Source organism: Cervus canadensis, chromosome 18 (assembly GCF_019320065.1).
Source record: "Cervus canadensis isolate Bull #8, Minnesota chromosome 18, ASM1932006v1, whole genome shotgun sequence".
Classification (NCBI taxonomy): domain Eukaryota; kingdom Metazoa; phylum Chordata; class Mammalia; order Artiodactyla; family Cervidae; genus Cervus; species Cervus canadensis.
This window is the reverse complement of record NC_057403.1, coordinates 4,480,957-4,498,466: the sequence shown is the minus strand read 5'-3', so window position 1 is coordinate 4,498,466 and position 17,510 is coordinate 4,480,957.

Here is a 17,510-nt window from a genome sequence, read left to right as displayed (position 1 = left end):
CCTTTGACTGTGTGGATCACAAAAAAACTGTGGAAAATTCTTAAAGAGATGGGAATACCAGGACACCTTACTTGCCTCCTGAGAAATTTGTATTCTGGCCAAGAAGCAACAGTTAGAATGGGGCATGGGTCAATGGACTGGTTCCAAATTGGGAAAGGAGAACATCAAGGCTGTATATTGTCACCCTTCTTATTTAACTTCTATTCAGATTATATCATGTGAAATTCCATGCTTGATGAAGCACAAGCTGGAATCAAGATTGCCGGGAGAAATATCAATAACCTCAATATGCAGATGACACCAAACTTATGGCAGAAAGTAAAGAACTAAAAGAGCCTCTTGATGAAACTGAAAGAGCAGCATGAAAAAGTTTGCTTAAAACTCAATATTCAGAAAACTAAGATCTTGGCATCTGGTCCCAACACTTCATGGCAAATAGATGGGGAAACAATGGAAACAGTGAGAGACTTTATTTTCTTGGGCTCCAAATTCACTGCAGATTGTGACTGTAGCCATGAAATTAAAAGATGCTTGCTCCTTGGAAGATAAGCTATGATGAAATTGGACAGCATATTAAAAAGCAGAGACATTACTTTGCAAACAAAGGTCTGTCTAGTCAGAGCTATGGTTTTTCCAGTAGTCATTCATGTATGGATCTGAAAGTTGGACTATAAAGAAAGCTGGGTGCTGAAGAATTGATGTTTTTGAACTGTGGTGATGGAGAAGACTCTTGACAATCCCTTGGATTGCAAGGAGATCCAGCCAGTCCATCCTAAAGGAAATCAGTCCTGAATATTCATCAGAAGGACTAATGCTGAAGTTGAAGCACTGATACTTTGACCACCTGATGCGAAGAACTGACTCATTGGAAAAGACCCTGATGCTGGGAAAGATTGAATGAAGGAGGCGAAGGGGATGACCAAGGATGAAATGGTTGGATGGCATCGCTGACTCGATGGACATGAGTTTGAGTAAACTCTGGGAGTTGGTGATGGATAGGGAAGCCTTGTGTGCCACAGTCCATGAGATCACAAGGAGTCAGACACGACTGAGTGATTGAACTGAACTGAACTGCTGTGTATATTGAGATCCACATATCTTTTTGAACTAGTATTTTTGTTTTTTGTTTTTTTTCAGATACACACCTAGGAATGGAATTGCTGAGTCACATGGTAGTTCTATTTTTAGTTTTTTGAGCCACCTTCATACTTTTTAATACAGTGGCTGCATCAATTTACATTCCCACCAACAGTGAACAAGAGTTCTCTTTTCTCCACATTCTTGCCAGTATTTGCTATGCTTGGTCTTTTTAGCAGGTGTCAGGTGATAACTCATTTTGTTTTTTATTTGCAATCTTAGTTTATCTGATGATAAATTAAATTAAACATATTTAATTTAGCAGATGAAAACATGCCCTAACAGTATCGGGCACATTATACTGCACTTATTGTCCATTTGTGTATCTTCTTCTGGGAAATATCTGTTCCAGATCTTTGTCTGTTTTTAATTTTTCATTCAACTTTTTATTACTTAGTTGTGAGAGTGTTTAGTATATTCTGTATGTAAATCCTTTGTCATATTTAGGGATTGTGAATATATTCCTCCCATTTATGTCTTGTCTTTCCATTTTCCTTATGACATCTTTGCTGAACAGAAGTTTTAAGAATTGATCAAGTCCAGTGTATGCTTTTAGTTTGCTATATAGAGTTCTTTATGTCCTAGCTAAAGAACCTTTGCCTAGCTCAAATGCATAGTATTAGTTATTCTTCTGCTTATTGTACTAGGAGCTTTATAGTTTTAGCTTTTAATTTTTCTTATATAATGTGAGGTAGGGATCACGTTTCACTGTTAAAAATCCCAATAATACAGTTTTATGTGTCTGTGGATCTGACATAAGAACTCCTAAGTTATGCAATTATATTTGTTAATGAAGAACATTATTCTGCCAATATTTGATTTAGGATATTGTCCTCTCTTTTGAAGATTAATAATATACATTTCTAGACAGGATCCCTGTCATTAGCTAATGTAGACGTGAAGGGCTGACTGACTCTTACCACTTTTACTGCAGAGTCATGATAGAAACTCAGCTCCGTGCTGGGATCCACAGACAAAGAAAAGGAGAGAGTGGAAGACGAGTGGCAAATATAGCCACACCTTCTATCACTTTTGTCCTTTCTTGCTGATATTTGATGGGAGGAGGATGCTCCATTTCCTTCAGACCTGTCAGTGCTTACATGAGTCAGCTTTCCATGCTACAAACTACCACTATCCTGGCAGTGAAAACAACATCATCTGCTACTGTCATGTAGTGATGGGAGCTCTGCTGTCTGCTCAGCCTCTCTGTCACTGTCTCAAAAGAAGGATTGGGATGCAACTACCTGCTCTTGGTGGGCAAGGAATGGAAGATCAGATCTGCACTTGGTCCTACTGATATCACTGGGTTGGGGAAAAGAAACATTGTTGTAGTTTTATGAAGGTTGAGGTGAGGTGGGGTGAAAAATTAACTCTCCACTTGGTCCAAGCGGAGGTTTTCCACTGGTATTTGATGGCCATTGAGCATGTATTACAACAATAACCACAAAAAAAGGCCTTATTTTTTAGTCCCCACTTTTCCCCATTGTAAGGCTTGGGCAAAAAAAGTATTTATTTAGAGTTTTATTGATCTGATCCTATTAGTGGTTCAGGGTTAGAACCACTTCTGCAACTCCCTCTGGGTCATAAAATAGTCATAGTAAACCTGGAGGATTCACTGAAGTATACAGTTCAAGGTTCAATTTCTTTAGGCAACCAACCAACCTTCTTTCCACCTTTCAGAGTCTGTCTACTCATGGCTTTTGTTAGTCCCAGGGTACTTTAGTTGTAAAGGAGTAGACCTAAGAATGTAACTACTCCGTCCTGATGAATCCAGAGTTTACCTTACCTTTTGTGATGATTTTGTTTGGAAATAGTTCTGAAGTGTATAATGCTGGATATGGTTGCAGTTTTTCTTGTTACTTGTTAAATTTCTCAAGTATCCTCTGAGGCAGTTTTATCCATGGTCATAGATTAGAAAATAGACACAGTGAGTTTAATTTCATCCACTTTGTTCACGCAACTACTAAGTAGTGGAGTTTAGATTTGAACCCATGTGTGTTTAACACATATCCTATGACCTCCTAATGAAAGCAGTGGTGTTAAGTTGTAGTGGAAAGTGCAAGTTGTTTAAGTATGCTTTGAAGACGCCTCCTTTCAGGGGAGAGGGAAAAAAAAAGGTTTGAAGAGGTGGGTGTCCAGAGTTCCCTATTTTTGTCTCATCTACAGGCCTAATGAGACCTACCTATGGTATTTAGTGAAGCTTCTACACTGTCTCCTAGGAAGATTAATAATTGTTGCTCTGTTTGCAATCTTTAATTAGTAAAGCTATTAGATTGCAGAAAGTACCTCCTGTCATATTGATGACTGTTCATAATATCCTGAGACACATTGAAGACATTATCTTTAGTGGCACGTCCCTCACCTACCTATTCACTTAAATCCTAAGGCAAAATTTTGTATATAAAGTTGTTATCATTGTGCTTGACATGCATGCATTCTAAGTCACTTCAGCCATGTCTGACTCTTTGTGACCCTATGGGCCCACCAGGTTCCTCTGTCCATGGAATTCTCTAGGCAAGAATACTGGAATGGTTTGTTACGTGCTTCTCCAGGGGATCTTCCTGACTCAGGAATCAAACCCGAGTCTCCTGTGTTGCAGGTGGATTCTTCACAAACTGAGCGACCAGAGAAAGTGTATATGTGTGTGTGTGTATGTGTGTGGCATTCAATTGTTAGTTCCTTTTCTTCATAAATAAATTTTTCAGAGAAATTAGAGAGAGGAAAAGCAGTTCTTCCCTTAATTGAATTAGGTGTATCATGTCAAGATCTGACACTATATATATATATATATACACACACACACACACTTGGATATCTCATATTTTATACTAGGATATCTTCATATATTAAATATATTCATAAATCTATACTGCCTCATTAACTGCCAGTTTAACAAGCTGTAACAGAAATTCAGGCCTCAGATTTCTCTGCTCTTTAAGTACATAGTCAATGTCCCCTATTACATTGGATTATATAGAATTTGTCACTGCTGTATTATTTGCCTTCCTTTTTAAATAGGGAATCTCAATTCTGGTTCTTCACAAATATCCCTGTTCTTATTCATCATTCTAGGATAAACACAAAATAAAGAGAAAATGTTCCCTGGTGAAAGAGGTGTTGATCTCTCACTGCTCCTGTTTAGATCACCTTGGAAGTTTCAAGTAAGGAAACAAAGGCACAATGTGATCCATGAAGATATTTTTTCCTTCAGTTTTTAAGGCATGCAACATATAAAGGAAATTGTTTGAGTTGGTATAATCCATTCTAAGAAGCTACGTTATTCAGCTGGAGACCAGCATGTGGAATTCCCATGTTATTCCATTTCAACTGTGTGCCAGATTTCTGTAAAATCAAATAGGGAGACAGAATGCCATTTATTTTCTTACCTAACTTTTAAGTACATGTTTACAATTGTAGAGGTAGAGTCAACACCCATGGGTAAAACTTTAGTGACTTTCCTTACACAAAGTAATAGCAGTGTTCTTTGTACAAATAAGAAGAGTCAAGTGAGAAGAAAGAGAAATACTGCTACTACTTTTATGCTAACTAATCAAGCATGCTTTGAACTGAGTCATGCCAGGCTCTTCACCATTTCTTTGTGTTCTCATTCCTTCCCACACCCACCCCTAAGTCAATCAGGGTTATCAAAATGCCTAACTTACACATAAGGTAGCTGAGGCTTGGGGAAGTTTAGTAACTTGGCCAAGGACATATATATAATTCGAGGTGGCAAAACTAGAAGTAGATTCAGGTAACCTAAAGGCACACATCCCAGGTGGCTCAGTGGTAAAGAATTTGCCTGCCAAAGCAGGAGACTCAGGAGATGCGAATTTGATCCCTGAATTGGAAGAGCCTATGGGGCTGCAGTCTATGAGATCACAAAGAGTTGGACATGACTGAGCGAATGAGCCCACGCGCGCACATAAGCTAAAGGCAGAGCTTAGGCTCCTGGGGAGTTTGGTATGTATATTTCCATACAGTGAATTGTAATAACTAGTACCCATTATCATTACAGTCAAAAAACTTAGAGTAATGGTTTCAAGAGTATTGGTATCTATGTATGTGATGTGTGTGTGTTTGTATGTGTTATGTCTAAGCATGATATAGGTGTTAGGTCTACAAAAGACTCCAGGAAGTTTATATCTGTGCATTCTTTAATGCACAGATATAGTAGTCTTTAATTTTTTTGAAACACAATACATGTACCTCTTTCTTCATCAAGACAAACCTTTACCTAATAGATTAATATATACATAAAGACAATTTGTCAAGAAGACATTAATTCAGTGTAACAGTCATCTGTTTGGATATTTTGCTTAAATGCAAACAGTAATTTTACTTAAACGCAAACAAAGGCAGCGGAGCACTCCAGCACTTCTGTCACTCCAGATCCCCTACCCACCCTTCTGCAATCTATTCTGTGCTTCCCCGCACCCATTCACTTTACCCACACTAGGAATAGAGTTTATCAGTGGGACTTCTTTGCACACTGGCTTCCCATTGGCTTCAGTCCATTGGGAGCCATGGCAGAAGATTAAGGGAGAGAAGAAGAAAGTGAGATCACCATATTTATTCCTTTTCCAAAGAATCACCTCTGACTTGTTGTTTCTGAATTAAATGAAAGGTTCTCCCAAGTTTGCCCTTAATATAGGCTTTTCTTCTTTCAGCTTACCTCAACCCTGTCTATTCAATTTTTTCTTTTACCTTCTGTTCAGTTCAGTTCAGTTCAGTCACTCAGTCATGTCTGACTCTTTGCGACCCCATGAATTGCAGCTTGCCAGGCCTCCCTGTCCATCACCAACTCCCGGAGTCCACCCAAACCCATGTCCATTGAGTCAGTGATGCCATCCAACCATCTCATCCTCTGTTGTCCTCTTCTCCTCCTGCCCCCAATCCCTCCCAGCACCAGGGTCTTTTCCAATGAGTCAACTCTTCACATGAGGTGGCCAAAGTATTGGAGTTTCATCTTCAGCATCAGTCCCTCCAATGAACACCCAGGACTGATCTCCTTTAGGATGGACTGGTTGGATCTCCTTGCAGTCCAAGGGACTCTCAAGAGTCTTCTCCAACACCACAGTTCAAAAGCATCAATTTTTCGGCGCTCAGCTTTCTTCACAGTCCAACTCTCACATCCATACATGACCACTGGAAAAACTATAGCCTTGACTAGATGAACCTTTGTTGACAAAGTAATGTCTCTGCTTTTTAATATGCTATCTAGGTTGGTCATAACTTTCCTTCCAAGGAGTAAGCGTCTTTTAATTTCAGGGCTGCAATCACCATCTGCAGTGATTTTGGAGCCCCCAAAAATAAAGTCTGACACTGTTTCCACTGTCTCCCCATCTATTTCCCATGAAGTGATGGGACCAGATGCCATGATCTTAGTTTTCTGAATGTTGAGCTTTAAGTCAACTTCTTCACTCTCCTCTTTCATTTTCATCAAGAGGCTTTTTAGTTCTCCTTCACTTTCTGCCGTAAGGGTAGTGTCATTTCCATATCTAAGGTTATTGATATTTCTCCTGGCAATCTTGATTCCAACTTGTGCTTCATCCAGCCCAGAGTTTCTCATGATGTACTCTGCATATAGATTAAATAAGTAAGGTCACAATATACAGTCTTGATGTACTCCTTTTCCTATTTGGAACCAGTCTGTCATTCTATGTCCAGTTCTAACTGTTGCTTCCTAACCTGCATACAGGTTTCTCAAGAAGCATGTCAGGTGGTCTAGTAGTCCCATCTCTTTCACAATTTTCCACAGTTTATTGTGATCCACCCAGTCAAAGGCTTTGGCATAGTCAATAAAGCAGAAATAGATGTTTTTCTGGAACTCTCTTGCTTTTTTGATGATCCAGCGGATGTTGGCAATTTGATCTCTGGTTCCTCTGCCTTTTCTAAAACCAGCTTGAACATCTGGAAGTTCATGGTTCATGTATTGCTGAAGTCTGGCTTAGAGAATTTTGAGCATAACTTTACCAGTGTGTGAGATGAGTTCAATTATACCTCAGGGTGATGCCCTATCCTTTGTAGCATAACTTAAATTTTCTACATATGTTTCAATACTGTCTATATCAATACATTCTCAAAATCCTGTAATTTCCTTTTCCCAGCTAATCTTTCTAGTATGCTAATACATATTTATATGTACATATACATATACGTACATACATATATATGTATGGGAGACCTGGGTTCGATCCCTGCATTGGGAAGATCCCCTGGAGAAGGAAAAGGCTACCCACTCCAGTATTTTGGCCTGCAGAATTCCGTAAACTGCATAGTCCATGGGATGGCAAAGAGTCAGACATGACTGAGTGACTTTCAATTTCACATATATAGATACATATGGGTATATATATATATATGTATATATATATATATGTATGTATATATATATATAAAAGAATTTCTTGTTTCACTTCTTATAGAAAATTCCTATAACAAAATAAGCATATATTAAACCCTCATCTACATATATTTTTTAAAATACAATTAATAAACTCAAATCTGGGGGAATTGAGAGGGAGGTCATGTGGGTACAGTCCTCTCACTGAACAATGGAGAAGCCTCTCCTACCTCTTAGAGTATGGCAATACCTAGATAGGACCATGACTGTGACCTTAGGAATTCTTGGAGATTGATATTTTTTCCACTGTATCTTGCTCCTGTGCTTGGTACATATTTGTACAATTCAGATTTTCATCATTCTAGCCATGAAGTTTTATTGCTGTAGTCAATGTAATTTTTCACAGAAAACATTAGTCTTTTTTTTAAAAAATATCATGTGATTCTTTTTTGTTTCCAAACACAGTAAATAATATAGTGTAAAGTATAAATGAATAGCTTCACTTAAAATGCCATTTTCAAAATTACTCTACTTTTGTTCCACTGTGGAAAAAATTTAAGTCAGTGCAACAATGAGTTGACTATAAAGAATATCCCATTTGACAGGTATAAGCTCTGAAGTACAAATATATTTCGAGTCATTCTTAGACATGCCCTGTTTCTCTTCAGTGACCAAATTGATTGTCCTTGACAAATTAGCCTGCTCAGGCACAAAATAGAACCAGTATCACAGTGTCTAAGGATTTTCTTCCTGCTAGTTACAAAGCTGATCCGTTGTAAACCATCTTTCTGACTCAAATAATTAGAAAGACACTTACTCATGAGGATCTTTTTTGCATTACACAAGTCATGAAAGATCACAGATATAGTCCTTTGCTCTCTAGGCTAGTATTTTGTGGTATTTTAAGATAATATTAATCATCTGTTTCTTATGTATTGTTTTAGAATTCACTAAGTGCTTCTGTATGTATGGTAAATCCAGTCAGAAATAATCCTTGTTGGACAACATTCTACTTGGGATTGGAGGGGCTGTGTTCCTCTTTGTTCCCTTCTCAGCACCTGAGTTTTGACTTAGTATTCACATATACTTCTTGCTCTCTGCTAGTACCTGTGCTATTGGAGGGGTTCTTTAATTTGTGGCATTATAAAGATAACAAAATTATAAACTGAAAATGCCTTAACTTACCCTTTACAATAAGATGAGACAGAGTTTACCATATCCTTAGTGCTACACAGTTATAAATTTCAAATTTTTAATATTATCCAATTTTCTGATATTAAAGTTTAATTCCTCCTCTACTAAAGGACAAGTGAGAATTTTTTTTAAAATATGGCCCAAAACTGTACGGTGTGGTCTTAATGCCTTTGTCCATATTCTTCTGTCATCTTTCTGTTCCCCATCACTTTCTTTTCCCATGCCATCTGTGTTTTTCTTGGTCATATTAAATACCTTCATTTCTGCTAGAAATATATTCTTAACCTCTACTGCCATTGATAGATGTCTGCCTAATTTCTGTGAATGTTTGCTGCTTCAATTAATTTAGCAAAATGCCTTTTTCTTACTTTTCATTCAGGTTAAGGCTAATATTCTTACTTTAATTGCTTTCTCTTGACTTGTGGTTTATGCAGAATATAAGCATGCCTCATTTTATTGTACTTCTCTTTAGTATAATACATAATTCTCAGATAGTAGATTTTTGCAAATTGAAGGTGTGGGGCAACCCGGCCTCAAGCATGTTTACAAACACCACTTTTCCAGCAGAATTTGCTCACCTTGTGTTTCTGTGTCACGTTTTGGTAATTCTCTCAATATCTTCAACTTTTATTATTATTAGTATATCTGTAATGGTGATCTGTGATCAGTGATCTTTGATGTTACTATTGCAAAAATATCATGACTCACTGAAGGCTTAGATGATCACCTTAGACTCAACAATTATTTTTTTAGCAATACAGTCTTTTGAATTAATATATGTACTGTTTTTTAGACATAGTGCTTCCCCACAAGGGAAGCTCAAGAATATTGGAGTGGGTAGCCTATCCCTTTGACAAGCGATCTTCCCAACCCAGGAATCGAACTGGAGTCTCCTGCATTACAGGCAGATTCTTTACCAACTGAGCTCTCAGAGAAACCCTATATCCAAAATAGAAAAGGCAACTTGTAAGCAACAGGCATCATTATTTAAAAAGGAAAACATCTGAATATTAAAATGTCAGAATAGAGTTGCGTGATGAATTAAACATGGGAATGAATTTAAAATCTCTAAATCATGGCAAGGCAGCTATTTATGTGCTATTGTGTACTCTCGGAAAACATATTCCAGCTGTTCTAGAAAGCATTACAACAACCTAACCTGGCAAAGAACCCTGATCTTGAGCATGTTTTACTCCAGGCCATTGCCTAACATATGGATGGAAATTCCTACAGACATCAGCCCAAGCGTGAATGTGCAAACAAGCTAAGTGAGGCATGGCTCCCCTTGACTCAGTGACTTGGCATAATGCAGTAAGTGTGCAGTTAACACTTCTGTATAGTATCTTTGAAATCTTCCCTTGTCACACAATTCAGAGACACAAAGAATCATAATATTTTTACTGATTTTTGTAAAACAATTATTTTTGTTGTCAGTATATAATCAGGAAAACAAAGCCTGTATTTTATGATTCTTAGAGTAATTTCATATTCACCTTCTTATTTGAATTTTGAAATAATTCTGTGCACAATTAGTGTGACAGAAAAATCTGAACTTTACAGCTAAAGATATTAGGAATTTGAATATTGAAATATGGGGAAAGTATTTTCAAGGTCATTTGTCCCCTCTTATGGATGAATTTTGTATTTGAACAGAGTACTCTCTGGTGACTGGTCCAAAGCCTTTGTTTAGGGATGTGAGTGTGGTCACTAGTAAATCAGTGCAAAATTAAAACTAAAACTTATATCGGCTGACATCCAGTGAAGTATATTTCCAGTAGGTTATAATCCTTATTGTATGAAACTGATATTATGTTCTTTCTTCTTGATTCCAAGTTCCCAAGTTTAAAAATTAATTGACTCCAAACTCTGGATCCAGAGGTTTCCTATGCCATGCCCTCAATGTATAATTAATATCCATTTGAATTACTACAGTGGTAGAGGTGGTGGTGCTTGTATCCAAAGGTCTGTGATATCCCTGGGTGAGACCAACAGGGCAGTAACATGTGTCATAATAAAAAAACATTTGGATTGTCATACCATGTCTGTTAAATTAAAAGACTGTCCTTGACAAATCAGAGGAAATATAAAACTTAGGTAAAATTTTCTGGCAATTTGGGTTTAATATATAGAATTGGAAATGTAATAGAACAATTGGATCACCTCTCTATAAATAGATAGATAGATAAACTGTTAGAGAAAAAGTAAATGGTCGACAGTTGTTGTGGTGATTCCATTACAGATTTTGAATGAGATACAAAGATTACAGAGAAAGCATTTGCTTGTCCTGATTTTTCCAAGTTAAGGAAAAAAAAAAACTTTCTATGTTTACAGGAAAGTTATGACAAACCTAGACAGCATGTTAAAAAGCAGAGACATTACTTTGCAAACAAAGTTCTGTCTAGTCAAAGCTATGGTTTTTCCAGTAGTCATGGATGTGAGAATTGGACTATAAATAAAGTTGAGCACTGAAGAATTGATGATTTTCAACTGTGGTGTTGGAGAAGACTCTTGAGAGTCCCTTGGACTGTAAGGAGATCCAGCCAGTCCATCCTAAAGGAAATCAGTCCTGAATATTCATTGGAAGGACTGATGCTGAAGCTGAAGCTCCAATACTTTGGCCACCTGATGCGAAGAACTGACTCATATGAAAAGACCCTGATGCTGGGAAAGATTGAATGCAAGAGGAGAAGGTTATGACAGAGGATGAGATGGTTGGATGGCATCACCGACTTAATGGACATGAGTTTGAGCAACCTTCGGGACTTGGTGATGGACAGGGAAACCTGGCATGCTGCAGTCCATGGAGTTGCAAAGAGTCGGACATGACTGAGCAACTGAATTGAAAACTGAAATGTTTATATATATATTTATATTATATAATAAAACTTAGAGCTGTTTCTCTTGCTATATATATCTATATGTGTGTGTGTGTGTGTGTGTATCATCCATTCATTTATCCATCCATCTCTGTAACTATATATGTGTGTGTGTGCATACAGACATAGAAACAAGTTTTTTATTATAATACATTATTATCTGGGTTGTGAAGCACCCCACTGCCTTTTACAAATATTAATGCAAGCAGCATTCATTGAGTTCCTCCTTTGTAAAAGGCCCTGAGAGAGTCATGTGGAGTATGCAAAGGTGAGTGATATCTGGCTCATGTCTCTATTAGAGGGTTGATCATGTTGTTGCAAACGTGTTGTTGTCCCTACTAGACAGTGTAGAGAAAAAGAAGTAGCTGAGATGGGGAAATCAGAGACCATAATTGATTGTTCTTTGTTCCATGGCTTCTGACAGGAAGCGTGATGAATGATGTACATTTTATTTTGATCTGCCCACAGTCTTGTTCTCATTGTCAGTATTAGGAGAGACATATCAGAAGTCAAACAGAGCAAACATGGTAGTCTCTTTCTGAGTTATACAGACCTTTATTTATTTATTTATTTTATTTATTTATTTTTTTCAGACCTTTAAATTAAATGTTCCATGACAGGATAAACACATACTTTCAGGGCGAATTCCAGCATTGCTAGTCCTATTTTTCTAGTGTTGGATAAATAAAAGAGCAAATTGTGTTTATGAACTACACCTTGTGTAATACTTTTCTTGTACATAATATAATTGATAATATGTATTTTCAACTCATATTATCAGGCCTCATTAATTTTGTAAATCATTCAGAAAAGATGTATTTCTTGGTTGCGTGGGAAGAGTGTTTGCTGTTCACAAGCAATTTTGTGAACCTGAACTTTATTTTTTGCCAATATGACAGAAATGAACAAGAACCATAATGAAAACTATGTTTGTATATAAACACACACACATTTATACATGCATCTGTACATCTTATCTTACTAAGATGACAAGAAGCAGATAAAAATCATGACTAAATATATATATTTGTGTATAAACACACCCTCATACACACAAACACATACAGAGCCTTTTTTTCCCTTTAGAAGTGACAGTGTTGTCAAGATATAACTTTTAAAATACTGTGTTTTCACTGACAGTGAAAGGCAGCAAGATTCTGTTTCTAAAGGCATCTCATTGAACTTTGATATCTGTGACCCTGGTGACATATCTGTAAAGCACTCAAAAAAAAAAAAAACAGAAAAAATCTGACATAAATGTATTAGTTTATATAATGGAATTGTTGAGTTTTTCATGAATTGAAGCCCAGCTGGATTCATGGTCCAAATGGTGACAAGTGTCAAGTAAATTCCCACTTTTAGCTGCCTTCCTTTCTGCATCTTTAATCTTTTTAGTCACATAGTAGCTAGATGGAAGGAACACTCCTAACATACTCAGACAGTCAGCTGCATATGGGAAGAGGAAATCTCTTTCTCTGAAAGCCAAACATCTGTTGATTTCATTGGTTTAATTTGGACAAAAGCTTATTCCTAAACTCTAAGGGAAAGGAAGTTTCTGATTGGTCAGGCCTCAGTCTGTTTACCAGGACCCTGCTGCCTGACTTGAACCCTGGCTTCCTTGATAACTATAGTACCTTGGTAACTTGATACATTGATAACCTATGATGTCTTGGTATCTTGATAGCAATGATAACCTATAATATATTCATTATGTTGATAACTACATTGCCTTGAACAAGTATTTTGTTCAAGGCAAATTTTTTGCTTGCAGTTTGTATCTTTAACAAGTAAATAGTAATAGTACCTGACTAACAGATTGTTTCATAAGAAGAGTTTGCTTCATAGGAATAATCTAGAATACCTCGTGCAAGGGTCTTGAATAAGCATGTCATTATTATCACAGGTGAGCTCTACCTCATAAAAAGTTCATGAAGAGTGGAGGATGAACGGATGTCTAAAATGAAATTGAGTAATTTTTTTAAGGTAAATACTTAGTGCTGCTGCTAAGTCGCTTCTGTCGTGTCTGAATCGGTGCGACCCCGTAGACATCAGTCCACCAGGCTCCGCCGTCCCTGGGATTCTCCAGGCAAGAACACTGGAGTGGGTTGCCATTTCCTTCTCCAATGCATGAAAGTGAAAAGTGAAAGTGAAGTCGTTCAGTCATGTCTGACTCTTAGTGACCCCATGGACTGCAGCCTACCAGGCTCCTCCACCCATGGGATTTTCCAGGCAAGAGTACTGGAGTGGGTTGCCATTGCCTTCTTCTAAATACGTAGTAAGTCACACCAAAATATATACCTACGTATGGGGTTGAGTATCCAGTGCTTGTTCACTGTGGGGAAATATCATTACTGGTTACTGGAAAGCCCAAGGTCACCTTGAGAAATCACTTCTCGAAGTTGCCTTGGTAAAGACTTTTAGACTCATTTCCTTAAGCCGTCTTCCCTCGACCTCAAAATTTTCATCTTTATGGTAAGTTTGAATTCCCTGGTGGCTCAGATGGTAAAGAATCTGCCTGAAATGTAGGAGACCCAAGTTTGATCCCTGGGTTGGGAAGATCCCCTGGAGAAAGGGATAGTTACTGACTCCTGTATTCTTGCCTGAAAGATTCCATGGACAGAAGAGCCTGGTGGGCTACAGTCTATAGGGCCACAGTGAGTTGGACACAACAGAGCACACACACACACACATCTATATAAAACTTAGTCAGTTTGGTGTGTCCCAGAAACTAACACAACAGTGTAAATCAACTGTTCTTAAAAAAAAAAAAGAAAATCAGAAATGTCAGAAGGATAAAAGAGAGGATCAGAGTGTGTGTTAGGAGAATGTGCATGTATTTTTCCTACTCAGAAACAATCAGAGTAAGATGTGGGGGAGATGTGAAGCAATTCCCAGGCCATACAAAAACCCATCAACAAAGGGTGGAATCCTCACTGGCACAACTGAACCTAAGAACAACCTCTAAGTGAAAATGACAAAAAGGGGAACTTTAAGGGCCTCTCCCTCCAAGGGGGGCAGGGGACAAAAATTAGGCAAAGATTCTCAAAATCAAGCTTGGCATAATTCTGGCAAGAAAAATGTTTACAGCAACCAAGGAAACATCAAGTCAAAAATAAGATGACTGAAACATGGTAGGAGAGCTTTGTAGCATTTTAACATACCCTTGCCTCAGATAGCAATTTAAATCAACATCAAAAAGAAAAAAAAAAAAAAGCCCTAGTAAAGGTAATCATATAGGTAATTATAAAAGTTTCATTATATATATTTCCCTGTCAACTGATTTAAACAGTAGTTACAGTAAACAATATATGTTATAGAACTGTAATAACGAAGAGTAAGAACACAAAGGAAGTGGGTGGGAAAAAAGATGATTTAGAATAAGGAAGTGAGAGAGTCAATTCCTAGGCAGGTTGATAAGAAGCCTGGGGGTCCCCAAGGAAAGAGGGGTCTGGAATTCTCAAGGAGGAGGAAAGGACAAACGTTTTTTCCCCCTCTATATTCCTTAGGATTATGTAACAATAATGTATCCTGCTTGAGGACAGTTTCTGGAAAAAACCTTCTGGCCAATCCTGTTATCTTAAAATGTAAATTATGGGAGTGGGTCTAGTAAGGTCTTTACAACATCCAGACATTCTTTTGATTCACTGTAATAACTAATTGAAAGTATATAACTCCATTGCTAGCACTACTGAGGGGCACTCTTTCGGCCCGTTTCTCATGTCTATGTCAGAAGCTTTCTCTATCTCTTTTATACTTTAATAAAACTTTATTACACAAAAGCTCTGAGCAATCAAGCCTCCTCTCTGGCCCTGGATTGAATTCTTCTCCTCTGGAGGCCAAGAATCCTGGCACCTTTCGTGGTTCAGCAACAACCTTTCAGAAGTTCATATCAGTAACTCAGTCATGTCTGACTCTTTGTGACCCCACGGACTACAGCACCCCAGGCCTCCCTGTCCATCACCAACTACCGGAGTCAACCCAAAACCATGTCCATTCAATCGGTGATGCCATGCAACCATCTCATCCTCTATCGTCCCCTTCTCCTCCTGCCATCAATCTTTCCCAGCATCAGGGTCTTTTCAAATGAGTCAGCTCTTCGCAACAGGTGGCCAAAGTATTGGAGTTTCAGCTTCAACATCAGTCCTTCCAGTGAACACCCAGGACTGATCTCCTTTAGGATGGACTGGTTGGATCTCCTTGCAGTCCAAGGGACTCTCAAGAGTCTTCTCCAACACCACAGTTCAAAGGCATCAATTCTTCGGCACTCAGCTTTCTCTATAGTCCAACTCTCACATCCATACATGACCACTGGAAAAACCACAACCTTGACTAGATGGACCTTTGTTGGCAAAGTAATGTCTCTGCTTTATAATATGCTGCCTAGGTTAGTCATAACTTTCCTTCCAAGGAGGACGCGTCTTTTAATTTCATGGCTGCAATCACCATCTGGAGTGATTTTGGAGTCCCCCAAAATAAAGTCAGCCACTGTTTCCACTGTTTCCCCATCTATTTCCCATGAAGTGATGGGACCGGATGCCATGATCTTAGTTTTCTGAATGTTGAGCTTTAAGACAACTTTTTCACTCTCTTCTTTCACTTTCATCACGAGGCTGTTTTGTTCTTCTTCGCTTTCTGCCATAAGGGTGGTATTATCTGCATATCTGAGGTTATTGATATTTCTCCCGGCAATCTTGATTCCAGCTTGTGCTTCTTCCAGCCCAGCGTTTCTCATGATGTACTCTGCATATAAGTTAAATAAGCAAGGTCACAATATACAGCCTAGACGTACTCCGTTTCCTATTTGGAACCAGTCTGTCATTCCATGTCCAGTTCTAACTGTTGCTTCCTGACCTGCATACAAGTTTCTCAAGAGGCATGTCAGGTGGTCTGGTATTCCCATCTCTTTCAGAATTTTCCACAGTTTATTGTGATCCACCCAGTCAAAGGCTTTGGCATAGTCAACAAAACAGAAATAGATGTTTTTCTAGAACTCTCTTGGTTTTTTGATGATCCAGCAGATGTTGGCAATTTGATCTCTTGTTTCTCTACCTTTTATAAAACCAGCTTGAACATCTGGAAGTTCATGGTTCACGTATTGCCTAAGCCTAGCTTGGAGAATTTTGAGCATTACTTTACCAGCATGTGAGATGAATGCAATTGTGCGAGAGTTCCAGCATTCTTTGGCACTGCTTTTCTTTGGGATTGGAATGAAAACTGACCTTTTCCAGTCCTCTGGCCACTTCTGAGTTTTCCAAATTTGCTGACAAATTTTCAGAAGTTAAGCCAGATGAAAACTCAAATTCACATTTTCAAAAAATCCACAAGCCAGAAACAGTAAATAAAAGATTGGTATAACAAACTCTATAAATACATACTTACTTTCTATTCTTTGCTCATCTTCTTTAAGAGACATAAGATAAGATTGTAAAAAGTAATGATTACGGTAGCTATATAGTATCTATATAGATAGATATAAACTAGGAAAATAAAAATCATAAGGAAGATCAGAAAGCACTTTCAGAGAAATGAAAATGAAATGAATACTTATAAGATGCTGCTAAAGGAGTACTTAGACAGGAATTTATAGTGATAACATATATATTTAAATACATAAATAAATATATATGTTTCAAATTGGTAACTTAGTCTTTCACCTTAAGATAATAAAGAGAGAAGAGAAAACTCAAAGCAAGGCTGAAGAATTGAATAATAAATATAACAAATTTTAAAGGATTTGGAAAATAAATTTAGAAAATCAGTGCAATAAAAATTTGGTTCTTCGAAAGATGAACAAAATCTTGTTCATCAACTGACAAAGAAAAAAAATAGAAGATTGAAATTTCTAGAATAACAAAAGAAAGAGGTGACTTCACTGCAAAATTTTAGAAATATAAAATAATTTATAAGGTACTGTTATAGGTAGCTCATGTGGTAAAGAGTCGGCCTGCCAATGCAGGAAA